The sequence below is a fragment of the Orcinus orca genome, chromosome 11, assembly GCF_937001465.1.
Source record: "Orcinus orca chromosome 11, mOrcOrc1.1, whole genome shotgun sequence".
Lineage (NCBI taxonomy): Eukaryota > Metazoa > Chordata > Mammalia > Artiodactyla > Delphinidae > Orcinus > Orcinus orca.
Genome location: NC_064569.1, coordinates 32,250,831 through 32,278,562, shown reverse-complemented (window position 1 = coordinate 32,278,562; position 27,732 = coordinate 32,250,831). Strand labels below are relative to the sequence as shown.

General features: G+C 36.6%; 1 long non-coding RNA gene across 3 annotated transcripts in view; it reads left to right on the top strand.

Moving 5' to 3' along the window:
* Positions 1-924: 924 nt before the first annotated feature.
* Positions 925-27,732, top strand: part of LOC117198029 (uncharacterized) — a 62,210-nt gene continuing 35,402 nt past the window's right edge. The window contains exons 1-3 of one of the 3 annotated variants that reach the window (XR_004478949.2): positions 925-1,329; positions 8,523-8,610; positions 10,306-10,341. This is a non-coding gene — a long non-coding RNA (uncharacterized LOC117198029). The remainder of the gene's footprint in view (positions 1,330-8,522; positions 8,611-10,305; positions 10,342-27,732) is intronic. The other 2 variants (XR_007470007.1, XR_007470006.1) reach the window with 2 other exon arrangements.

Below are 27,732 nucleotides of genomic sequence, written 5' to 3'. Positions count from 1 at the left end.
GTGTGTCCTAGTTTTTTGTGGAAAGAAGAGCGTGCAAGTGATAAAATTAGATATTAGCCTGAAGAGATTTCTAAGCAAAGTGTTGAAGGTGCAGCTTGGCTTCTGACTGCTTATAGTAAAATGCAAGAAGAGAGAAATGACTTAAAGATGGAATTTTTTAGCAAAGCGAAATAATAGCTAAAAGATTTGGAAACTTCTTAATATCCATATCATGAAAAATGAGAAAGCATGTTCAGAAGAAAACGGTAAAGGTGTGGCCAGCATCTGGTTGACAAGATGAGTATATATCTGAACCATAGACTTAATCAGCCACCCCAGCAGGAAACTGCCAGTTTGAACTGAAGAGGAAGGAGATAAGAAAGAATGAAGGAAGGCTGTGGACTTCTTGGATTTTATAGGACGGGATCATAGAGCTATTCAGCTCTGAACTTGCACTATTCTGCAGGACAGGGAAGAATGACCCTGAAGGTGATTCAGAGATCATCAGGCTGTGCCCTTCGTTTCAAAAAGGAGATTGACCATCATCTTGCTTTCAACAGGCCAGTTGGCCTCTGCCCAAAGCCCTGGGGACTGGGCCATCTGGCAGAGTTCTGGTGGGTGCAGAACTACTATTGCAGGACTACCACCTCAGTGGGCCTGGAAAGCAGAGCATCCAGCCAGAGGTTTATTCTCAAGTCTTAAGGTCTAATGTATTTTGCTCTGCTAGGTTTTGGACTTGCTTGGGACCTGTCACCCATTCCTTCTTTCCTGTTTCTCCTTTTTGGAATGAGAATATCTATTCTATGTCTGTCTTACCATTGTATTTTGGAAGTATAACTTATTTGGTTACAGGTTCTCAGCTGGAGAGGAATTCTGTCTCAGGATGAATAGTGTCTCCAGTCTCACCCAACTCTGATGTAAATGATATTTATACGAAACTTTGGACTTTAGAGTTAATGTTAGAATAGTTAAGAGTTTTGGGATCATTGGGATGGAATGAATATATTTACATGTGAGAAGGACATGGATTTTGAGGGGCCAGGGACAGAATGTTATGCACTAAATATTTGTGTCCCCCCAAAATTCATATGTTGAAATCCTACTCCCTAATGTGATGATATTATGAGGTGAGGCCTTTGCAAAGTAATTAACATTAGATTAGGCCATGAGGGTGTAACCCTCATGAGTCATATTAGCACCCTTATAACATCATGAGAGTGCTTGCTTCCTCTCTCTGCTCTTGCTATGTAAGGATACAATGAAAAGTTGCAGTCTGCAACCATAGAGAGGGCTCCCACCAGAATGTGACCATGCAGGCACCATGATTATGGACTTCCATCTTCCAGAACTGTGAGAAATAAATTTCTGTTGTTTATAATCCTACCATTCTATGGCAGTTTGTCATAGGAGATGAACTAGAATGGGGTAACCATCATTTAGACATAGACCATGGTATTTTGGTTTCTGATCCTCTTCTTTTGCCCATACCCCACTAACTCTGAAATAATATGTGAGAATAGTAAGACAATCCCCTTAATCTTATCTTTATCAGCAGTCTCACAAAGTTTTGTAGATACTAGTCTCTAAGGATGGCTTCAGTTTGGGTATAGATATTATTGGCTGTTTCATGCACTAAGATTTCAATTTCCTGGATTCTCAGTCAATTTAGACTATAGGCCAGGGGCAGTATCTTTCTTAACAAAGCTTTATTTCCCTTTGTCTCTGCTTGCAGACTAGTTCAGTCTAATGTGAATTCATTGCAGACATTTTTTGATTAATTTGTTTACTGTAAGTATCAATTGGCAGCCATTACATAAGGTCATTCTGCTTTTTTCACTAGTTATTTACCTAATGCTACAGTCTTGGCTGGCACTTGATCTGCCTTCCAAAGTACTGTAGATGATATTTTGAACAAATGCTTTGCCATTTCTTAACAAGAGTTACCATGTTTCCAACCTCCAATATCTATCTCCTCTCTGCCTCCACTAAGTTGATGCTAACTTTTATATTGGTTATTTGTTATATTCTACTCCTAGTTATCAAATGTTGCAGCTGATAAAACTAATAAACAAATATATGGAAAATTTTCAATTTTGTTAATTTTCAAGTATCTTTTTTAAAATAATGGAACACATCGTCTTTCAAATTAGAAAAATAATTTTTAATCATGTTATATGTGATAAAAACATGCAGCAAAACTGGTACTTTCATACATTCATATTGGGAAGACCATGCTTTAGTTTAATTAGGCAATATAAATTGACTTTAATTTATATTTTAATAAAGTAGTAACATTTGTGAAAACCATTTTAAGAAATAATTAATAAAATGAAAATGATGTGCATGATTTGTTTCCTATTGCTGCCAAAATAGGAACAACTTGAATATTAAAATGAAGAAAAATGGATGAGAAAATTATGATACATCTGTTAAATGGGATAGTATGTAACTGTTAAAATAATTAGGAAAACTATGTTTCTACATGAACAAGTAAGTGTAAATGCTGCAGTGTAAAAATCAGGATATAAAATTACATGTGTGCAAGGATTGCAAGCAAGTGAAGTAATATATGGAGAATTATTAGATTGGAGTATAACAAAATGATTGTAGTTAGATGTTCTGTTGGGTGGTGAGATCATGTTGTTCTCCTACAATTTCCAATTTTCTGTCTGGGAAAAAAACCTAAAGATTTATGACCTATAAACTGACATGATTTACCTTTAAAACATAAAAAAAGTGAACCTATATTATTAAATAATAATTTAATAAAATTAAATTATTAAAACTAAAGATTAAAAGAGGCACATCATTAAAATCTGGTGGGTAAAGTTAGATGCAACATACTATTGTTTGTGTTGGACATTGTGCTATTCACAGGACAGCTGTCTTCATCATTCTATCCTTTAATTATTCTTTACAATGTATTTATTTAAATTCTTAAACAAACTGCCAGTAATTAATTCTCTGAATTAATTCTTATCAGATCTCCTTTAAAAGTGTTCAGAATACAGTTAAAATTATGTTTATTTAAAGATACAAAAATTCCACAATATTTCTGTAACTTTTTATGAAATTACTTTCCATTTCCTATTCTTATTATTTATTTTTCTTACATTGGGCTGCTTCCATTTCAATAATTCTGCCAAACTATGTCTATGGTATTTAAAACACTTAACATGTTCACAAAATGATTTTTTTATAGGTAATGGGGGAGAATGTTAATATAAATTTTATAGGTAGAAGATTTTAAAAAGGCATGTTTGATACACACATATTAGTAAATTCCCCCCATTCGGGATCCTGTTACCCAAGTTTAGTTAGGTCCACATTCTTTTTGTTTTCTCCATGGACCTCTGGTATTCACTACATGAGTCTGTTCTCCATTTTAATGGTTTACTAAAAATAATTGTTGTAATGTTTTATGGTGAAGCTTGTGTGCCACACATATTTTCCCTTCCAACCATGTATCTCAAGATAATTTTTTTCCTTTGAACAAATTGTATTACCTTCCTTGAAAGAAGATTGCTTTTAGAAATTTTGCAGGTTGGATTCTGGATTATGTTCTAATAGTTGTGGTAGCCTCCGCAGGAATAACTATAATACTTGAGTTCACTCACCATTATCTCTCCTTTACGTTATATCTTACTACTTTTAACGGTCTTTTCCATCTCCAACCTGGGGGAGTTTCTAAAGGTCTTCAAGCTATTGATTTTCATTATTACTTCATTTTTTAGTTAATTAAATTTTTTTTCCTCTACCCCATTTATGTCCATCACATCTATATTCTCTTATCTGTGAACTTTGAATCTATACCTGCTTTTATAATTCTTTCTGGTCCTGAGTCTGGGTCTTTTTTTCTTAATTTAGGATGTCAATTTCCTAAAATTTCCATCTGGTTTAGTAAACATTGTTATTCCTCTGAATCTTTATGCTGCTGGACCTTTTCACTTGTTCTGCAATAATTTTGCATGGTCATTATGTATGGCTTTTTAAAAACTCATCCTTGGCTTCACAGAGATCATGACAGAACATGACACAGGCAGAAAACTGAAGTTGGTGATTTGCTCTGTTGATTTGATTGATATGAACTCTTATCACTTAAGTGATGATCACAACTAATCAGATATATTGCTTCTGGATGTCTACAGCTCCAAACCACAAAATCAATATCTAATTTATATCTGAGGGGCAGATATGGAACATCTTAGAATTTCTTAGCCTGTTACTTTGACATAAAACAAAAATATATATTAAAAAATTACACCCTCACTGTTAATATTTCCACATTTTTCCAGTGTCTACTCTACCTATATAATTTTCTTGTAGGGACTCTGTTTCCAGAGTTGCAACATGACATCACTAATATCATTCCTTCCTACTTACGTATCTCCCTTCAATAACATTGCCTTTTGCCCGCAAACTCCCAACTCAATCCCCACCACACCACCTGCTTTATATCAAATACTCTTGGAATTTTAAGCCCCTGACTAGATATAGCAGGAAAAAAAAAGGGGAGAGAGAAATATGGCATTGAAGAATTAGTACCCAAGAAATTGAGGGTCAAAGGTTCATTTTTTCTAGTTTATCACACCATCAATTAAGCTTCTCTATATGCCAGGGACTGAGCTAGGTGGTGGAAATACAGCCTTAGCAAAGTAATAATAATAAACCAAAAAACTATGATCTCTGTGTTCGTGAACCTCACATTCTAGTAGGAAGTAAACATGAATAATTAAGATCTATTTTTCTATTTTTCAGGTTTCCTTTTATTTTTTATTATAAAGTGTGGTAAATATAACAAAGGGAAAGTATACAATGCCATTAGAGAACAGAGTGTTAAATAGATTAGTGGTTCAGAGAATGATTCTCTGGGTAAAAGGCATTTGAGTTGAGGACTAAAGTATGAAAAAGGGTTAATCATGTGATGAGTACATATGTGCTTGTTAGGTGAGAGCTGGGATGGTGAGCAGGCAGAAGGAACACAGCCTGCTACATGTCCTGAGGTAGAAAAGAACTTGGCCCAAATCTCATGTCTGTGAAACAGAAATCATGCAGTGAAGGAGATAAGAAGCATGATTTTCCCTGCAAGTGAACCTGATACACATAGGCCACCATCCTTTCAGTATTGCTTTATTTTGTTACTTCTATTTCAACAGGTAGATTATAAATTCTGTTTTAGTGATATCATGGATTTTCAATCTTTAACTGAATATTTATAAGTATTTTTGTTTGCAATTAGCAGAATTTGCAGCACAACTTGTTAACCAGATGGCATTTTAAGAAGACTCTATCAAGTGGTCAAACATTCCAAAAGCAGCATCATGGCGATAACAGGCCACAGGTTGCCTTGTTACCCTACCATCGATTTGGCCACTACAGAGTCAATGGCCCCAAATAGATTTAGACAGTTTACTACTTATGTCAAAGCAAAGTGAGATCAACATGTTCCCAGCTCCCCAAATTCTCAGTTTCACATTATGAATCTAAACCAGAAATGTCAGATGACAGACAACCCAGGTGATTGCTCACTCTGCCATTGGGGATCAGTTTCTAAACCACAGCAAGCAGTTATGTAAATTTACACAGAAGCCTGCAGCTGTACTACAGAGATGAGGTGCAGTGGAAAGTCCTGTGCTCAGCTGAAACTAGGGAGATGATCAGGAATTAGCTCTGTGTCCGTCTTTCACAAGATCAGGATGAAAAAATGCCTTGTGGCAGTTTCTCACAAGGCTTACCTCTGGTTGCTCCAAAAGGAGTCACAGGACTCTGGATCAAAACTTGGGTTAGACTATGGTCACAGTTGGCCTCATGGATTATGTGGAGGCAAAATCACTAGGGCACCATGGCGGAGCCATTTCCTTATAGAATCCCCAGTCTATTTTTTTTTTTTTTTTTTTTTTGCGGCATGCGGGCCTCTCACTGCTGTGGCCTCTCCCATTGCGGAGCACAGGCTCCGGACGCGCAGGCTCAGCGGCCATGGCTCACGGGCCCAGCCGCTCCGCGGCATGTGGGATCTTCCCGGACCGGAGCTCGAACCCGCGTCCCCTGCATCGGCAGGCGGACTCTCAACCACTGCGCCACCAGGGAAGCCCCCGAGTCTATTTTTAATGCTGCTTTGTGTTCTTGTGTCTTTATAATCATCAGAAATATTATATAGAAGTGACTTACAGAAAAATAATGTAAACTAATATGATACCAGACTAAAATGCCAACTCTCTATCTCTAAATATATGTCTGTGTATTTATCTATTTATATTTCTAAAGTAGAGGTATTTGCCCTAAGTATTTGTGTTCAAGATGATTATATTGGATCTCTCTCCTCTTATTAGGGAGATTTGGATAATGCCTAAATAATTTTAAGACTACAGAGTAATATACAGGCAGTAAGCAAAGAGGTTTGTACAATTATCTATAACCCAGAGAAGAGAAAACTTAGCCTCATTTGAGGAACTCAGGAAAGTCTTCTGGAAAAACATGACAACTAGGCTAATACCTAAAGGAAGAGGATGAATCTAGCATGTAGTTCCCAAGCTTTATTCTTGGCATAAGTTGTGGCTGGAAATGAAGTAAAAAATAAGTCAGTGTATGGTCTTGCATAATAGTCTAACAATCTAAGTATTATAGATTTTATCTAGAGGGAGTGTACCTTTAGGAATTAAAATTGAAAGGGTGATATATTTGTGTGTCAGATAGCCCTGGTGGCAGGGACTATAGATTTAATACTGCACCCCTTCCCTCCCCAAACTAAATCAAACCAAAATAGAACAAATAAAGCAAATAGATTCACAGTTTTTCAAAATGGAAATTGACAACCTTATTCTAAAATTTATTTAGAAATACAAAAAAAACAAGAATAATTGAGATAATCTTGAAGGCAAAGAAAGGGTAGAAAGGCTTGCTTTAATGGATATCGATGTTTGTTATAAAGGTAATACAGAGAGTGTGACTGAAGAATAGACAAATAAGCCAATGCAACAGATTAAATAACCCAGAAAGAAATCCACATTAGATATAGACATTTTATCTATGCAAAAGTTAGCACTTCCAAGAAATGGGAGAAAAATGGTCTACTTGATAAAGTGTTGAGTCAATTGGATAGCTATGTGGGGAGAAAAAATGACCTCTTCCTCATGCCTTACTGAAAAAAATATTTCCAGATAGATTTTAGATTTTAAAGATGTGAAAGGAAAAACAAAAATAAAGATAACATAGGAAAAGAACTTCCCTCGCGGTCCAGTGGTTAACATATTGCACTTCCATTTCAGGGGGTGTGGGTTTGATCCCTGGTTGGTGCACTAAGATCCCACATGGCACATGGTGTGGCCAAAAATTAAAAAGAAAACAAACAAACAAAATAAAATAGGAGAATATCTTCATGACCATTGGTAGGAAATCGTTTTTTAAAATAAAACAAAAAAGCATAATTCATGTGTTTCTTAAATTGACTACTTCAAAATTAAGTAAATCTTATCAAAATATACCATTTGAGAGTGAAAAAGCAGATTATAGAGTGGGAGAAGTATTTACATCATCTATAACTGAACCCCAAAGTAATATAAAATATTCCTACCAATCAATAAGAAAAAGACAACTCAGCACGGAAAAAAGGCAGGAGGCTTGAACAAGCCCTTCACAAAAAAACTCTCAAGAGCCAATACATATGCGAAAGTGTATTGATACCATCAGAGCTCTGAATAGGAAAACAGAAGCCACATTATGTATTTGGGGTATGAAGGGTTTTATTGTCGCAAATTAGAAGCTTAAATAGACATTTAAAGAATCTGAGGAGTAAAGCTTAGGGAAGCTCCCATTTCTCTTCCTCTGCATCAGTAATGTGAGCTGTGCTCAAGAGCTCATCAGAAGCTGCTGAGATCTCATATCTGTCTGTCAGTCTGACTACAACCTTCTCTGGGAAATATGACCTTCCTTCCATTCTTAAAATTCTCTCAACGTCAGACTTTAATCCAGAATCAAACAGACAGAAAGTTCTTGGAAATGCAATCTCTGGCTTCTCCTCTGTAACAAAGAGAACATCTTGGTAGTGATGCCAAGTTGAGAACAGATAAATCAGAACAATGTCCAACCTCACTGGTAATTGGAGATATAGGAGTAAGCCTGCAAATGGGTTTACTACACAACCACCAGGTGGCTAGAAATAAAAAGACTGGCAACTGGAATTTTTGGCAAATATGTGGAGTGAGAGCAATTCTCCTACATCATGGGTGAAAGCGTAAATTGGTAAAACCACAGTGGAAAACCATTTGGCATTGTCAATGAAGTTGAGCATAGACATATCATATGACTCATTCTATTCCTACGTATGTATCCAACAAAAACGTGTGAAATGTGTAGCAAGGACCATGTCCAATAGTGTCCACAGCTACCTGGCATATTTGAGGAAGCCAGTGTGGCTGGAGTGAGGTTGTAGGAGATGAAGTGAAATAAGGAACAGGGTGAGATTGTGCAGGGCCATGCTGGCCATTGTTAAGACTTTGAAGGGTTTCCCTCAAAGGGTTAACATAACTGTATTGTTTTTATAAAAGGATCATTCTGGCTCTGTGTTGAGAAGTGACTGAGGGGGCACAAGGGCAAAGCAGGAAGACCAGGTAGGACGCGGTTGCAAAGACCCAGGTGAGATTGATGGTGTCTTTTACCTGGGTGGTGGGGGTGAAAGTGCTGAGAAGATGGGCAGATTCTGAATATACTTAGAAGGTAGAGCCAGGCAGGATTTATTTACGGTCTGGATGTGGGGTGAGAAAGAAGGAGAGGCTCAAGAACGACCCCAGGTTTCATGTACTGAGCAACCAGAAGACTAGAGCTGCCGATAACCAAGATGGACAAGACTGTGGAAGAATAGGTTTTACGCTCCTGGCGAGCTGGGTGTTGAGCATAATAAAGTTTGAAAGGCTTATTAGGAGGCCGAATAGTCACAGAATAGGGTGTAAGTGATATAAAACCTTCATAATGTAATAAAAAATAAAATACTATCTAAACAAACAAGAAGCATAGACAGTATAACAAATGTTTAGCTATGTGGAAGAACAGGAGGTAGGTGGTAGCAGGATGAATTTGAATGTTCATTTCTTCATCTTCATAATAGGCAGTCAGTTACTACTCTCTGAACCTAAGATATTTAGTTCAAAAAATAATATAACATCTTTAGGTTTTCATGAACATTTAAAATTGAATTTGGAAAGATATTTTAGGATATGCTATCTTTTTTGGTGAAGAAACAATTACCAAAACTTCAATAATTCATTTAGTTTCAATTCATCTTTTTTCTTTTAAATTAAAATAAAATGACATTGATAATTTTTAAAATAAAAGAAGCAAGTACAGTTCCATTTTAATAACATTATTTTGGTCTCTCAATCTAGATATCTGTATCTCTATGTTTATGTAGGAATAGACAAATGTCTGGATTACGGTCACTTAAATTTAACAATGATTATATCTAGGTGATGGAATAGTTTGTTGTTTTTTTAAACTTGTTCTTTTTTACACTGAATAGCTTGGATACTTTTTAAACATGCAAATTTTATCTTCAAATATACGTACAGGAGTTTCTATATTTAAGGGTAATAACAAAGTACAGAATATACAAAGTTTTTTATTTCATATTTTTAAAATTTGCAAAATATTAAGCAAAATGTCTGACAGTATTTCTGGGAAGCCCATCTCCAAGCCAGACTCATGCCTAGGTGTGTCTATATTTACCACGTTGATGGTGGTAAACTTATAACAAACACCTGTTATCTAAGGTGACTAATGTATTATTTTGTTTGTGAAACTAAGTGAATATAACCACTTTTGTGGACCAGTAGTTTATCACATTAAATAATGAGTCCTGATTATTCACTAGCAGAATGGTTGACACCAAACAACATTCAGAGGTAAGAGTAAAGCAATCAATTGGTTTATCCATTTTGGGATGACTTAATCCATTGTCTATCCATTCCTACCCAGAGGAGCTGAGTTGCTTCAATTAGTTTCACTGTTTCTCTTTTCTTATAATTAAAAACAGTTATCATTCCTTTGGTTGAGTAGGTAGTCTACAGCCTATAGCTGCAATGTCCAACACAGTAGTCACTACTCATGAGGGTATTTAAATTTAAATTTGTTAAAATTAAATAAAACCTAAAATTCAGTTTCTCCTTATATTGGCACATTCCAAGTGGTCAATGGCTAGTGGGTACCATTTTGAACCTTGAAGATACAGAAAATTTTCATTATCTCAGAATGTTCTAAAGGATAGTGCTTTGTTCCATGAAGAAAGCTTTTTAAAATGCTTCTCTAAAATGTGTTATCTCTCTTTTATTTCTCTAGATCACTTTTTTAAATTGCCTTTGCAAAGTAATCAAGGTATGTTATGCATTATCCAGTGATTTAACTATTGTAAGAATTTGGAACAAAATATGAAAAATAACTTCTTGTAAGTAGGCGTTAAAGTTGACTTTCAACGGATGATGTCACTGTAGAAAGAGCTCTGATCCCAGGGCTAACAAAGATCTGAAAAAGTCTTCAAATCTGAATATAAAAATATTGGCCATAGAGTTGCATATAGGGTTAATCTAACAACAAAGGATCATGAAAGTTATAATTCAGAATAAATGTAAAAAATTTTTCATTACTTTAGGTTTGTTTTTGAGGCATTTTATAAAGCTTATAAAAATATTTATTGAACACATCAAGAGTTCATTCTTAGATGTATTGGCATAATTTATCTATTTCTGGGAATTTAAATAGTGACTGCATCAAGTACATTACTTTGGAAGATGACTTTGTTCTTTAACAACTCAGGATCTGAGCTAATAATGGCAGTCAGCCACCCAATTTCATAGATTAGTTTAAAATATCTCTTGCTTACTAAGCAAAATGTCAAGGCCTTAGATATTAGCATTTACTTAATTTCCTCTGCCTAAGAATAATCAACACCTCTCCCTATAACTTGGGAAAAGAATTTATATTAATGAGTTACTCTGTTGACACCCATTTAATATCAATAATTTATATTAATTGCTTTTCAAAAATAATAGTGTTTGTGGTTTCCAGTACTACATACATATCATTATTCATCAGCATTTAAAACACATTTTTCTGTGAACTTGGAATTGCTTTCTGTAAATGTTCCAAGAACTTGTGATGAGATTGATGTTGCAAGCAGCTATGCTTTGCACATTTTAGCACAGAAAGATTCCCTCTTCTGCATTATTTCAGGTATTTGGTTTCACATTTTCCAAGTTTTAAAATATGTGCTTGCAAACAAATTCCCATCTTGTTGCATGAAAGTTGAAGACACAATTTAATTTTTATGTTGTATAATTGAAAATATAGTCTTCCTAGTTATATTTCAGGAGTTAAGAATTTTCTTATCTGTCTTAGTATTGTTTATAGAGTAAAACAAACAAACCAATTATAAAACACAAAAAAATAAAATCAGGGTGTATTAAAAAAAATCTACTCAAAATATTTGGTTGATTGATTATTGGTCTTATTTTCTAAATTGCAAAATTTTATATACATATTTTCCTTCTTGAGCATTTTTGAATACTCAGTAAATACTACTTGGGGTAAATACTACGTTTACATAATTATCACTTTACTGCTGAAGTAGAAGTTTAGCCCAGACAGAAAAAAAGTCTTCCTGTCTTAAAAGCTAAAGTTCCACATGCTTGTGATCTTCTCTTTCCAAAGATGTCATGGAAATAATGGAATAAAGTCAGTGTTGGACAAGGGTGTTTGGGAGTGCACATGGATTCTTTAACCTAATACAAGAGGCTTGGTAGGATTCACACATTCCTGGAATCTGGGGATCCTCAAGGATCAAGACTGACCCAGTGAAAGATGTCTTCTGTGTCTTGCTATTTACAACATGGCAGAAGGGAAGAAGGTGCTGAAGACCAGTGACTTATGTGGGACCTACCTCTCTGTTGAAGCTCTGAGTGAAATCCCTGACCCTTAGCTATTTTGGATTGCCCAGTAAGTTATCTCCTCAGCATATTGGAGGCTCTGCCTCCATTCTCTAGCTGCACTGAACCCACTTATACTAACTGATTTCTGCTGAGCTTAACTGCCTTTGCTCTGTGAGTTAGGAGATCTATATGTCTGACAATAGCAAAATAACAATTATATGTATGAAAAAGCACCATGTAAACAAAGTTAAAAGTAAAATCATTGACTGAAAAAAAGTATGCAACAACATATAACAGAAAATAAATAGCCAGAATATTCCATAATGTTTATAAGAAAAGACAAAAACACAGCAGAAAAATAGGCAAAATTTTGAACAAACCATTTGCAAAAGAGGAAATACAAATGAGTAAATACATATAAAGAATGTTTGCCTTAAAAAGGAAGGAAGGAAATGCAAATTAATGCAACTGTGAAATATCTTATTCTCCCATCAGATTGAGAAAAAAAGTGGTAAACTCAAGTGTGGATGAAGATTCTGGGATATTAATATTCTCATATCTGTTGATTAATTTAAATTGCTTTAGTTTTTTTAATCCTAGGAATATCCTAGTTATAAGTAATAATAATGAACATTTTTTTTACCCAATTGTCTTGATTATTCAATATCTATGCACCCTTTCTTTTTTTGTAATAAAATTCTGATATTCCTTTGGGAATCCAACTCATCTTCATTGGATTAAATCTTGTTGGAATTACCAATCACCCTCCCCAAGGACAAGGGATTATCATATGGTTTAAGTAAGGTTCCTCAGTGCCCTCCTTGCAATCTGAATCTCAATCAAAATTACAAGGACCTAAAAATATAGGAGTGCTACAGACATTTCAGATTTTCAGATTTCATCAGTTTAAGATGCCATACGTGCAAGATGCAACATTATTGCATGTATCACCTAAAAAGGGGCACCAATTACACAGATAATGCTTTCCTTTCACTTAGAAATTTTTATATTTAGTAAACAAGCTCCTTTAGATATACTTACAAATTCATTTTTGTCATATTTCACTAATGAACATAAAAAGAAAAATATAAGTGAAATAAATTGACTAAGGTATATCTAAATCCTTTGTGAATCACTTTTTTTCTTAGACTTATCAGTATTCTTGATTCTCTGGGCTAATTGAGAGAGAGTAATTGATGGAGTACGTTTTAGTCTCAGATATACTTTTCCAAGCCACTGATACCCATTCATCACATGTTGGTGCCTGTAGTCATTTCTTCAGTGATGAATATTAAATTCACTAATAAAACATCTATGCACTGCTGTTGCTTTTATGTGTTTTTGCATACACAATCATTTAAAAATAAATATGACTTAATAGTATAATCAAGATATTTTAAATGTAATTAAACCAAATGTGTAGGGTGTCAATCAAACTCATTAATTAACTGTAGTAAGAACATTATTGACAACATGACCAAGTTCTCACATACTCAGACAAGGTCATCTAATTTAAAGTGCCTCAGTCCAACCAGAATTGTGATACGTCATTTAAAATATATTTTAAATATATTATTAAAAAATACAAAGTTTGAAAATGATTAAATATGACGATTTATTCAGAGATATCTGTATGCTGCCTAAAAGAGACTTTAGATTTAAAGACACACACAGACTGAAAGTAATAGGATGGAAAAAGCTATTCCATGCAATTGAAAATGAAAAGAAAGTGTGGGGTTGCAGTACTTGTATCAGACAAAATATTCACCCAACTTAGGAGTATCTAAATACATAGAGCAAATATTAACAAACATAAAGGGAGAAATTGACAATAACACAATAATAGCAAGTATTGTTAACACCCCAGTTACATCAATGGACAGATCATCTAGACTAAGAACAAAACAAAACAAAAACAAATAAAGAAACAAACAAAAAAACCATTAAGAAAACACTGGCCTTAAACAACACACAAGATCATTTGGACTTAACAGATGCATAGAGAATATTTCATCCAAAAGCAACAGAATACACATTATTTCAAAAGGACATGGAACATTCTCCAGCATAGAACACATGCTAAACCACAAAAGAAGTCTCAATAAATTTGAGAAGATTGAAACAACAGCACTATGAGACTAGAAATCAACTGCAAGACAAAAACTGCAATAAAACTACAAACAAATGGAGGTTAAACAGTATGCTACTAAATAACAAATGGGGCATTGAGTAGCAAAGAGAAAAAAAATACCTGGACACAAATGAAAATGAAAACAATGATCAAAAATCTATGGGGGAGGAGAGGGGGAAGATGGTGGAAGAGTAAGATGTGGAGATCACCTTCCTCCCCACAGATACACCAGAAATACATCTATATGTGGAACAACTCCTACAGAACACCTACTGAATGCTGGCAGAAGACCTCAGACTTCCCAAAAGGCAAGAAAATACCCACATACCATGGTAGGGCAAAAGAAAAAAGAATAAACAGAGACAAAAGGATAGGGACAGGACCTGCACCAGTGGGAGGGAGCTATGAAGGAGGAAAGGTTTCCACACACTAGGAAGCCCCTTCACGCGCAGAGACTGCGGGTGGCAGAGGGGGGAAGCTTTGGAGCCACAGAAGAAAGCACAGCAACAGGGGTGAGGAGGGCAAAGTGGAGAGATTCCTGCACAGAGGATTGGTGCAGACCTGCACTCACCAGCCTGAGAGGCTTGTCTGCTCACCCGCCAGGATGGGCGGGGCTGGGAGCTGAGGCTCGGGCTTTGGTCAGAGCCCAGGGAGAGGAATGGGGTTGGCGGCGTGAACACAGACTGAAGGGGGTTAGTGCAACTCAGATAGCTGGGAGGGAGTCGGGGAAAATGTCTGGACCTGCCAAAGAGGCAAGAGACTTTTTCTTCCCTCTTTGTTTCCTGGTGCGCGAGGAGAGGGGATTAAGAGCGCAGCTTAAAGGAGCTCCAGAGACAGGTGCGAGCCGCGGTTATCAGCGCGGACCCCAGATATGGGCATGAGATGCTAACGCTGCTGCTGCTGCAACCAAGAAGCCTGTGTGTGAGCACAGGTCACTATCCACACCTCCCTTCCAGGGGGCCTGTGCAGCCCGCCACTGCCAGGGTCCCGGGATCCAGGGACAACTTCCCCAGGTGAATGCACAGCATGCCTCAGGCTGGTACAATGACCCGTCAGCCTCTGTCACCGCAGGCTCGCCCAGCATCCGCACCCCTCCCTCTCCCCTGTCCTGAGTGAGCCAGAGCCTCCAAGTCAGCTGCTCCTTTAACCCCGTCCTGGCTGAGAGAAGAACAGATGCCCTCCAGCGAACTGCACGCAGAGGTGGGGCCAAATACAAAGCTGAGCCCCGGGAGCTGTGCGAACAAAGAAGAGAAAGGGAAATCTCTCCCAGCAGCCTCAAAAGCAGCAGATTAAAAAGCTCCACAATCAACTTGGTGTACCCTGCATCTGTGGAATACATGAATAGACAACAAATCATCACAAATTGAGGAGGTGGACTTTGAGAGCAAGATTTATTATTTTTTCCCCTTTTCCTCTTTTTGTGAGTGTGTATGTGTATACTTCTGTGTGAGATTTTGTCTGTATAGCGTTGCTTTCACCATTTGTCCTAGGGTTCTATCCGTCTTTTTTTTTTTTAATTTTTTCCTAATAATTTATTTTTATTTTAATAACTTTATTTTATTTTATCTTTATTTTATTTTATCCTTTTTCTTCCTCTCTTTCTTTCTTTCTAATTTTTCCCCCTTTTATTCTGAGCCATGTGGATGAAAGGCTTTTGATGCTGCAGCCAGGAGTCGGTGCTGTGCCTCTAAGGTGGGAGAGCCAACTTCAGGACACTGGTCCACAAGAGACCTCCCAGCTCCACATAATATCAAATGGCAAAAATCTCCCAGAGATCTCCAGCTTCCCTCAACGACCAGCAAGCTACAGTGCTGGACACCCTATGCCAAACAACTAGCAAGACAGGAACATAATCCCACCTATTAGCAGAGAGGCTTCCTAAAATCATAATAAGTCCACAGACACGCCAAAACACACCACCAGACGTGGACCTGTCCACCAGAAAGGCAAGATCCAGGTCTCATCCACCAGAACACAGGCACTAGTCCCCTCCATCAGGAAGCCTACACAACCCACTGAAACAACTTTAGCCACTGGGCACAGACACCAAAAACAACGGGAACTACGAACCTCCAGCCTGCAAAAAGGACACCCCAAACACAATAAAATAAGCAAAATGAGAAAACAGAAAAACACACAGCAGATGAAGGAGCAAGATAAACACCCACTAGACCTAACAAATGAAGAGGAAATAGTCTACCTGAAAAAGAATTCAGGATAATGATAGTAAAGATGATCCAAAATCTTGAAAATAGAATACAGAAAATGCAAGAAACATTTAACAAGTACCTAGAAGAACTAAAGGTGAAACAAGCAACAATGAACAACACAATAAATGAAATTAAAAATACTCTAGATGGGATCAAGATCAGAATAACTGAGGCAAAAGAACGGATAAGTGACCTGGATGATAAAATAGTGGAAATAACTACTGCAGAGCAGAATAAAGATAAAAGAATGAAGAGAACTGAGGACAGTCTCAGAGACCTCTGGGACAACATTAAACGCACCAGCATTCAAAGTATAGGGGATCCAGAACAGGAAGAGAAAAAGAAATGGACTGAGAAAATATTTGAAGAGATTATAGTTGAAAACTTCCCTAATATGGGAAAGGAAATAGGTAATCAAGTCTAGGAAGCACAGAGTGTCCCATACAGGATAAATCCAAGGAGAAACATGCCAAGACACATATTAATCAAACTGTCAAAAATTAAATACAAAGAAAACATATTAAAAGCAGCAAGGGAAAAACAACGAATAACACACAAGGGAATCCCCATAAGGTTAACAGCTGATCTTTCAGCAGAAACTCCACAAGCAAGAAGGGACTGGCAGGACATATTTAAAGTGATGAAGGAGAAAAACCTACAGCCAAGATTACTCTACCCAGCAAGGATCTCATTCAGATTCAATGGAGAAATCAAAACCTTTACGGACAAGCAAAAGCTGAGAGAGTTCAGCACCACCAAACCAGCTTCACAACAAATGCTAAAGGAACTTCTCTAGGCAAGAAACACAAGAGAAGGAAAAGACCTACAATAACAAACACAAAACAATTAAGAAAATGGGAATAGGAACATACATACCAATAATTACCTTAAATGTAAATGAATTAAATGCTCTCACCAAAAGACATAGACTGGCTGAATGGATATAAAAGCAAGACCCATATATATGCTGTCTACAAGAGACCCACTTCAGACCTAGAGACATGTACAGACTGAAAGTAAGGGCATGGAAAATGATATTCCATGCAAATTGAAACCAAAAGAAAGCTGGAGTAGCAATTCTCATATCAGACAAAATAGACTTTAAAATAAAGAATATTAGAAGAGACAAAGAAGGACACTACATAATGATCAAGGGATCGATCCAAGAAGAAGATATAACAAATGTAAATATTTATGCACCCAATATGGGAGAACCTTAATGCATAAGGCAAATACTAACAGCCATAAAAGGGGAAATCAACAGTAACACATTCATAGTAGGGGACATTAACACCCCACTTTCACCAATAGACAGATCATCCAAAATGTAAGTAAATAAGGAAACACAAGCTTTAAATGATACATTAAACAAGATGGACTTAATTTATATTTATAGGACATTCCATCCAAAAACAACAGAATACATATTTTTCTCAAGTGCTCATGGAACATGCTCCAGGATAGATCATATCCTGGGTCACAAATCAAGCATTGGTAAATTTAAGAAAATTAAAATCATATCAAGTATCTTTTCCGACCAAAACGTTATGAGACTAGATATCAATTACAGGAAAAGATCTGTAAAAAATACAAACACATGACAGCTAAACAATACACTACTTAATAACAAAGTGATCACTGAAGAAATCAAAGAGGAAATAAAAAAATACCTAGAAACAAATGACAATGGAGACATGATGACCCAAAACCTATGGGATGCAGCAAAAGCAGTTCTAAGAGGGAAGTTTATAGCAATACAATCCTACCTTAAGAAACAGGACACATCTCAAATAATCAACCTAAACTTGTACCTAATGCAATTAGAGAAATAAGAAGAAAAAAAACCCAAAGTAGCAGAAGGAAAGAAATCATAAAGACCAGATCAGATATAAATGAAAAAGAAATGAAGGAAATGATAGAAAAGATCAATAAAACTAAAAGCTGGTTCTTTGAGAAGATAAACAAAATTGATAAACCCTTATCCAGACTCATCAAGAAAAAAAGGGAGGAAACTCAAATCAATAGAATTAGAAATGAAAAAGGAGAAGTAACAACAGACACTGCAGAAATACAAAGGATCATGAGAGATTACTACAAGCAACTTTATGCCAATAAAATGGACATCCTGGAATAAATGGACAAATTCTTAGAAATGCACAACCTGCAAAGACTGAACCAGGAATAAATAGAAAATATGAACAGACCAATCACAAACACTGAAATTGAAACTGTGATTAAAAATCTTCCAACAAACAAAGGCCCAGGACCAGATGGCTTCACAAACAAATTCTATCAAACATTTAGAGAAGAGCTAACACCTATCCTTCTCAAACTCTTCGAAAATATAGCAGAGGGAGGAACACTCCCAAACTCATTGTATGAGGCCACCATCATCCTGATATCAAAACCAAAGGTGTCGCAAAGAAAGAAAATTACAGGCCAATATCACTGGTGAACATAGATGCAAAAATCTTCAACAAAATACTAGCAAACAGAATCCAACAGCACATTGAAAGGATCATACACCTTGATCAAGTGGGGTTTATTCCAGGAATGCAAGGATTCTTCAATATACGCAAATCCATCAATGTGATACACCGTATTTACAAACTGAAGGAGAAAAACCATATGATCATCTCACTACATGCAGAGAAAGCTTTCAACAAAATTCAACACCGATTTACGATAAAAACCCTGCAAAAAGTAGGCATAGAGGGAACTTTCCTCAACATAATAAAGGCCATATATGACAAACCCACAGCCAACATCATCCTCAATGGTGAAAAACTGAATGCGTTTCCACTAAGATCAGTAAGAAGATAAGGTTGCCCACTCTCACAACTGTTATTCAACATAGTTTTGGAAGTTTTAGCCATAGCAATCAGAGAAGAAAAGGAAATAAAAGGAATCCAAATCTGAAAAGAAGAAGTAAAGCTATAACTGTTTGCAGATGACATGATACTATGCATAGAGAATCCTAAAGATGTTACCAGAAAACTTCTAGAGCTAATCAATGAATTTGGTAAAGTAGCAGGATACAAAATTAATGCAGAGAAATCTCTGGCATTCCTATACACTAATGATGAAAAATCTGAAAGTGAAATTAAAAAAAAAAAACACTCCCATTTACCATTGCAACAAAAAGAATAAAATATTTAGGAATAAACCTACCTAAAGAGACAAAAGACCTGTATGCAGAAAATTATAAGACACTGATGAAAGAAATTAAAGATCATACATTGTGAAAATGAATCTACTACCCAACGAAATCTACAGATTCAATGCAATCCCAATTAAACTACAACTGGCATTTTTCTCAGAACTAGAACAAAAAATTTCACAATTTGTATGGAAACACAAAAGACCCCGAATAGCCAAAGCAATCTTGAGAACGAAAAACGGAGCTGGAGAAATCAGGCTCCCTGACTTCAGACTATCCTACAAAGCTACAGTAATCAATACAGTACAGTACTGGTACACAAACAGAAAGATAGATCAATGGAACAGGATAGAAAGCCCAGAGATAAACCCATACACCTATGGTCACCTTATCTTTGATAAAGGAGGCAGGAATGTACAATGGAGAAAGGACAACCTCTTCAATAAGTGGTGCTGGGAAAACTGGACAGGTACATGTAAAAGTATGAGATTAGAACTCTCCCTAACACCATACACAAAAATAAGCTCAAAATGGATTAAAGACCTAAATGTAAGGCCAGAAACTATCAAACTCTTAGAGGAAAACATAGGCAGAACACTCTATAACATAAATCACAGCAAGATCCTTTTTGACCCACCTCCTAGCGAAATGGAAATGAAAACAAAAATAAACAAATGGGACCTAATGAAACTTAAAAATTTTTGCACAGCAAAGGAAACCATAAACAAGACCCAAAGACAACCCTCAGAATGGGAGAAAATATTTGCAAATGAAGCAACTGACAAAGGATTAATCTCCAAAATTTATAAGCTGCTCATGCAGCTCAATAACAAAAATCAAACAACCCAATCCAAAAATAGGCAGAAGACCTAAAGAGACATTTCTCCAAAGAAGATATACAGATTGCCAACAAACACATGAAAGAATGCTCAACATCATTAATCATTAGAGAAATGCAAATCAAAACTACAATGAGATATCATCTCACACTGGTCAGAGTGGCCATCATTAAAATATCTAGAAACAATAAATGTGGGAGAGGGTGTGGAGAAACAGGAACACTTGCACTGCTGGTCGGAATGTGAATTGGTACAGCCACTATGGAGAACAGTATGGAGGTTCCTTAAAAAACTTCAAATAGAACTACCATATGACCCAGCAATCCCACTACTGGGCATATACCCTGAGAAAACCATAATTCAAAAAGAGTCACGTACCAAAATGTTCATTGCAGCTCTGTTTACAATAGCCAGGAGATGGAACCAACCTAAGTGTCCATCATCGTATGAATGGATAAAGAAGTTGTGGCACATATAAACAATGGAATATTACTCAGCCATAAAAAGAAAGGAAATTGAATTATTTGTAGTGAGGTGGATGGACCTAGGATCTGTCATACAGAGTGAAGTCAGTGAGAAAGAGAAAGGCAAATACCGTATGCTAACACATATATATGGAATCTAAGAAAAAAATGTTATGAAGAATCTAGGGGTAAGACTGGAATACAGACACAGACCTACTAGAGAATGGACTTGAGGATATGGGGAGGGGGAAGGGTAAGCTATGACAAAGTGAGAGAGTGGCATGGACATATATACACTACCAGATGTAAAATAGATAGCTAGTGGGAAGCAGCCGCATAGCACAGGGAGATCAGCTCAGTGCTTTGTGACCACCTGGATGGGTGGTATAGGGAGGGTGGGAGGGAGGGAGACGCAAGAGGGAGGAGATATGTGCACATATGTATATGTATAACTGATTCACTTTGTTATATACCAGAAACTAACACACCATTTAAAGTAATTATACTCCAATACAGATGTAAAAAAAAAAAAAAGGGACAGAGCAAGGCCAGTTCTACGAGGGAAGTTTATAATGATACAAGCCTACCTCAGGAAACAAGAAAAATTTGAAATAAACAACCTAACTTTATACCCAAAGGAAATAGAATAAAAACAAACAAAACCCAAAGTTAGTAGAAAGAAAGAAATCATGAATATCAGAGCAGACATTAATGAAATAGAGACTAAAAAAAAAAAAAAAAATAGGAAAGATTAACAAAGCTGAGAGCTGCTTCCTTGAGAAGATAATCAAAATTAATAAACCTTTAGGGAGACGCATCAAGAAAAAAGAGAAAGGGTTAAAATAATCAGAAATGAAAAAGGAGAAATTATCACTGACACAAGAGAAATACAAAGAATCGTAAGAAGTTATTATGAACAGTTATACACAAATAAAATGGACAACCTAGAAAAAGCTGGACAAATTTCTAGAGACATACAATCTCCTAAAACTGAGTCAGGAAGAAATATAAAATATGAAAAGTTGATTACCTGTAATGAAATTGAATCAGTAATGAAAAAAAATCCCAGCAAACAAAAATCCATGACCAGATGGCTCTAGAGGTGAATTTTACCAAACATCTAAAGAACAGTTCATGGCTATCCTTCTCAAAGTGTTCTAAAATCCTGAAGTTGAAAGAACACTTTTGAAATCATTCTATAAGGCCAGCATCACCCTGGCCAAAACCAGATAAAGACACCACACAAAAAGAAAATTACATGTCAATATCACTGATGAATAGGAACATAAAAATCCTCAACAAATATGAGAAAACCAAATCCAAGAATGCATTAAACTGATCATACACCATTATCAAGTGGGATGCATTCCAGGGATGCAAAGATGGTTTAATATCTGCAAATCAATTGATGTGTTATACCACATTAACAAACTGAAAAATAAAAATCATATGATCATCTCTATAGATGCTGAAAAATATTTTGACAAAATTCAACATCAATTTATGGACAAAAAACTCTCCAGAAAGTGGATATAGAGGGAACATACCTCCACATAATAAAGACCATATATGACAAACCCATAGGTAACATCATACTCAGTGGTGAAAAGCTGAAAGCATTTCCTATAAGATCAGGAACAAGACAAGGTTGCTCACTTTCACCACTTTTATTTCACATAGTATCAGAACTCTTAGCCATAGCAGTCAGACAAGAAAAATAAATAAAAGGATTCCAAACTGGAGAGGAAGATGTAAAGCTGTCACTGTTTGCAGATGACATGATACTATTGATATATATAGAAAATCCTAAAGATGACACCAAAAATGATTAGAACTAAAGTGAAATTAGTAAAATTATGGGATACAAAAATAATATAAAGAAATCTGTTGCATTTCTACATACAGCGATGAACTATTAGAAAGAGAAATTAAGGAATAAATTCTGCTAACCATTGCATTCAAAATAAACAAAAAATACCTAGGGATAACTCTAACCAAGATGGTAAAACACTTGTACTCAGAAACCTATAAGATTCTGATGAAAAAAAAGGGTAAGACGACACAAGCAGATGGAAAGAAGTATCATGTTCATGGGCTGGAAGAATTAATATTGTTAAAATGACAATACTGGGCTTCCCTGGTGGCGCAGTGGTTGAGCGTCCGCCTGCCAATGCAGGGGACGCGGGTTCGTGCCCTGGTCCGGGAAGATCCCACGTGCCGCGGAGCGGCTGGGCCCGTGAGCCATGGCCACTGAGCCTGCGCGTCCGGAGCCTGTGCTCCTCAACAGGAGAGGCCACAACAGTGAGAGCCCCGCGTACCACAAAAAAATAAATAAATAAAATAAAAATGACAATACTATCTAAGGCAATCTACAGATTCAATGCAATCCCTGTCAAAAATACCAATGGAATTTTTCAGAGAACTAGAACAAATAGTTCTAAAATCTGTATGGAAACACAAAAGACCTCAAACAGCCAAAATCATACTGAGAAAAAAAGAGCAAATCTGGAGTTATCTTGCTCTGATTTCAAACTATATTACAAAGTTACAGTAATCAAAGTGGTATGATACTGGCACAAAAGCACACATGTAGAACAGAGAGCCCTGAAATGGACTCACATTCATATGGTCAATTAATCTATGACAAAGGAGGGAAGAGTATACAGTGGGAAAAAGACAGCCTCTTCAATAATTGGTATTGGAAAAACTGGACATGCAAAAAAATCAAACTGGAACTCTTTGTCATACTATATGCAAAAATAAACTCAAAATGGATAAAAGACTTAAACATAAGACTCAAAATGATAAAACTGCTAGGAAAAATAAAACAAGACAATATGCTCTTTGATGTTGGTCTTAGCAATATCTTTTCCTTTTCAGGCAAAGGAAACCAAAGCAAAAATAAATAATTGAGATCACATCAAACTCAAAAGCTTTTGCACAGCCAGGGAAACTTATCAACAAATGAAAAGACTGCCTACTGAATGGGAGAAGATATTTGTAAACAATGTATCTGAAAATGGGTTAATTTCCAGAATTTCCAAAGAACTCATACAACTTAATATCAAAAACCAAACAACTTGATTAAAAAATGGACAGAGGACCTGAAGAGACATTTTTCCAAAGAAGACATACAGATGGCCAACAGGCACATGAAAAGATGCCCAGCATTGCCAATCATCAGGGAAATGCAAATCAAAACCACAATGAGATATCACCTCACACTTATCAGAATGACTATTATCAAAACAAAAACAAATAACAAGTGTTGGAAAGGATATGGTGAAAAGAACAGTTGTATATTGTTAGTGGGAATGTAAATAGGCAAAGCCACTATAGAAAACAGATGGAGATTCCTCAAAAAAGTAAAATAGAGCTACCATACAATCCAGCTATTCCACTTCTGGTTATTTTCCAAAGAAAACAAAAACACTAGAAAAGATATATACATCCCTATGTTCACTGCAGCATTATTTGCAATAACCAATACATGGAAGCAACTAATGTCTCCATTAATAAATGAATGAATAAAGAAGATATATATATATATATATATATATATATATACACAATGGAAAATTAATCAGTTACAAAAAGAATGAAATTTTGTCATTTGCAAAAGTATGTATGGACCTCGAGGGTATTATTGTAAGTGAAATAAGTCAGACAGAGGAAGACAAATACATACAATTTCATTTATATGTGGAATCTAAAGAATAAAACAAATGGATAAACAAAATAGAAACAGACTCATAGATACAGCAAAGAAACAGATGGTTGCTACAGGTGCAGGGTGTGGGGGAATGAGTGAAATAGGTGAGGGAGATTAAGAGGTACAAACTTCCAGTTACAAAATAAATGAGTCATGGGGATGAAATATACAGCATGGGGAATATTGTTAATAATATTGTCATAATTTTTATGGTGACACATGGTAACGAGACATTTTTATGATTATTTTGTAATGTATAGCAATTTTTTTTTTTTTTTTTTTGCCGTACGCGGGCCTCTCTCTGTTGTGGCCTCTCCCGTTGGGAGGCACAGGCTCCGGACGCACAGGCCCAGCGACCATGGCTCACGGGCCCAGCCGCTCCGCGGCACGTGGGATCCTCCCGGACTAGGGCACGAACCCGCGTCCCCTGCATCGGCAGGCGGACTCTAAACCACTGCGCCACCAGGGAAGCCCTGTATAGCAATTCTGAATCACTACGATTTGCAACTGGAACTAACACAGTGTTCTAGGTCAGTTATACTTCAATTTTAAAAAAGCAAAAACATGTAATCACACTGTTCTAATAGGTTCTGCAGTGGACAACATTTACATCACCATAATGATGCAAATGCTAATTATTGATGTAATTAAAAGTATGATAAAATGGTTAGAGAATGAAGGAGATATTAAATCTTCATCTCTTATACATTTATAAATTTTAAAATAGCTTTTTTTCTTTTTATTGTATCTATTTGCAATGATAGATGTTAACTAAACCTATTATGGCAATCATTTCACAATATGTGTTATCCAAACTATCATGCTGTACATTTTAAACTTATACAGTGACATATGTCAATTATTTCTCAATAAAAATGGACAAAATAGCAATATGTAAAAATGATAATACATCACACCCAACTGGTGTCATCCCAAGAATACAAGATTGGTTTAACTTTTATAAATCAATCAATATGATTTACAATATTAGTAGAATAATGAAAAACATGACAATTTACTAGTCAGCCCCTCTCATTTTATTGTACGCAAGAGCCCTCATTTCTTCTCTCACTTCTCCTTCCTTCCTGCCCCCATTCCTCTCTCCTTCCCTCTCTCCCTCCCTCCTTCTTTCCTTTCTTCCTTCCTTCCTTCCTTCCTCTTTCCCTCCCTTCCCCCTTCCTCCTTTCCTCCCTTCCTTTGTCCCTTTCTTCCACCCTTCCTTCTCTCCTTTACCACCCTCTCCCCTTCTCTCTTTCTCTCACTCTCTTCCTCTCTCTCTCTCTCTCTTTCTTCATTATGGGCTCATGGATACCCATTTTTTAAGGATTTGTAATTCATTTAACTGTTCTTAATTGTCTTGTTCAAATTGTCCTGGATTTGACTACTAGTGCTGCCAAAAATCTTAGCTCCCTGTGCACTGATGTTGGATAGAAATATGGAGACAGAGATTTGGAGGATGAGAAATAGAGAGGCTTTTTATCTTCTTTGCCAGGCAAAGGGAAGATACAGCAGGCTAGCACCTCAAGAACTGTGCCCCCCTCTCCTGGGGAATTACAGGGATTCTTATAGGGGGAGTTTGCAGTCCAAAGTGAGTGATAAGGATCAAAATGGTGAAGGTCTTGTATTCTTCTTTTCGCATTGTTTCAAAACAGTCACCGCTGGCGTCAGGCAACCCAGTAATTGGGTCTGGCAGCCTGGTAATTGGGTCCTTTAGTTTCTGGATTACCTGCCTGTGACCTCCTTTCTGAAATGTAAACAGCTACAAGGGGTGATTTGCTACAAAAGATTACAGGGAGAGTAAATGCCAGGTGCAGGATTTAAATTACACAGAATTAGGGGTGACAGGTTAGCTTGGTGAAGGACTAATCTAGTTAGAGAAACTACAGATTAGTAACAGTTAAAATAAAACTAACATTGATTAACTCTTTAGGCCAGTTTATGTTTCTTCTCTAGCCTGTTCACTGTCCCCTTTACTTTCCTTGTTTTCAGGAGACAAAAAACTTAATTTCTACTTTTTGTTGTAACAAATTCCACGCTGCTAGTTCATTTCCTCCATATCAATGGAGGAAGGGAAACGCTCATTTTTCTTGTCTGGTTGAGGACAAAATTTCAGTAGTGTAAGCACCTGCATTATCTGTAGTTTGGACTTAATTCTTTAAATCATTCAGAAACAAAGATATATTTCCTGATTCACCTGGTATGAAAGTGCAACACTCAGTATATATGATAGCACATGTTCCCCCTTGGGCTGCAGGTAGGATATCTAAGGCCATCTGGTTTTGTAAGACGGCTTTTCACATTAGTGTAACTTCAGTATTCAGTAAAGACAGACTTTTTTAAGTACCACTGAGGGCCTGCTTGGTAAATTTAGCTAATGCTTCTATATGTAATGGCACACTTTCTAGGCTGATATTTGGGACAAAGAAATTTAGGTGATCGTACCATTTAAAAATGCATCTGGCCCATCTAGAGTGGATATACTGTAAATTAGCAATCTTGGTTTTGGGTAAGGACTCTTGTCGGTGTCCTTGGGCCCATGGAAATCCTAACGTACATTTGCCTATCCACCCTAGAGGGAGCCAAGGCCACAGGTTGGTTCCACAAAGCCAGCGGGTCCTACTGGGGGCTCTCCAATAAATACCAGGTCTTAGACCCCAACGTGTGTCAAACCAGTCACTATTCCTTAATAGCATGATGTTTTGACAATGTTCTAGAGGCATCCAACCCAGATATCTAGTGGAATTTATCCAGTGCTGGTATGAATGGTTTCTGTTCCCAGCACAACGGTGCCTGTCACTCAGGCAGCCATATTCAGGGGTTAGCCAAAATAGTCCATACCAAATTTGGATGTGCCCTTTTATTATAAGCTATAGGTTTTGTACTGACCCAGGGTTTTTTTTTCTCTAGTGTTTTTGTGGTTGTCACATCTAAGTATATTGTGGCACCACGAGAGAAGGTGAAATTATGGCCTGGCTGATTGATTGTGTCTTTAATTGGCCATTCAGTGGGGAGGAAATTGGTGACTTCAGAAGTGACATCCCCAGCTTCCATTACTTCAAGAATGAATTCTGCCAAATGTTTCTAATCAGAGCCTTTAGGGGGAAAACCCACCAGGGCAATCTGGAGGACGCAGACACAGGTAGTTGGCAACATATCCAGCAATTAGTGTGCTTAAAAGAGTCAGCAAATGAATAAGCCCATTGCAAAAAGATATTTCTTAAACTAGGAGAGAACATAGTTACCAGTATAATACAAAGCTCTAGCCATCATTTCTCTTGCTTAAAGTGATACTTAAGGTCTCCAGTGGGATGTGAAGTCCACTCTT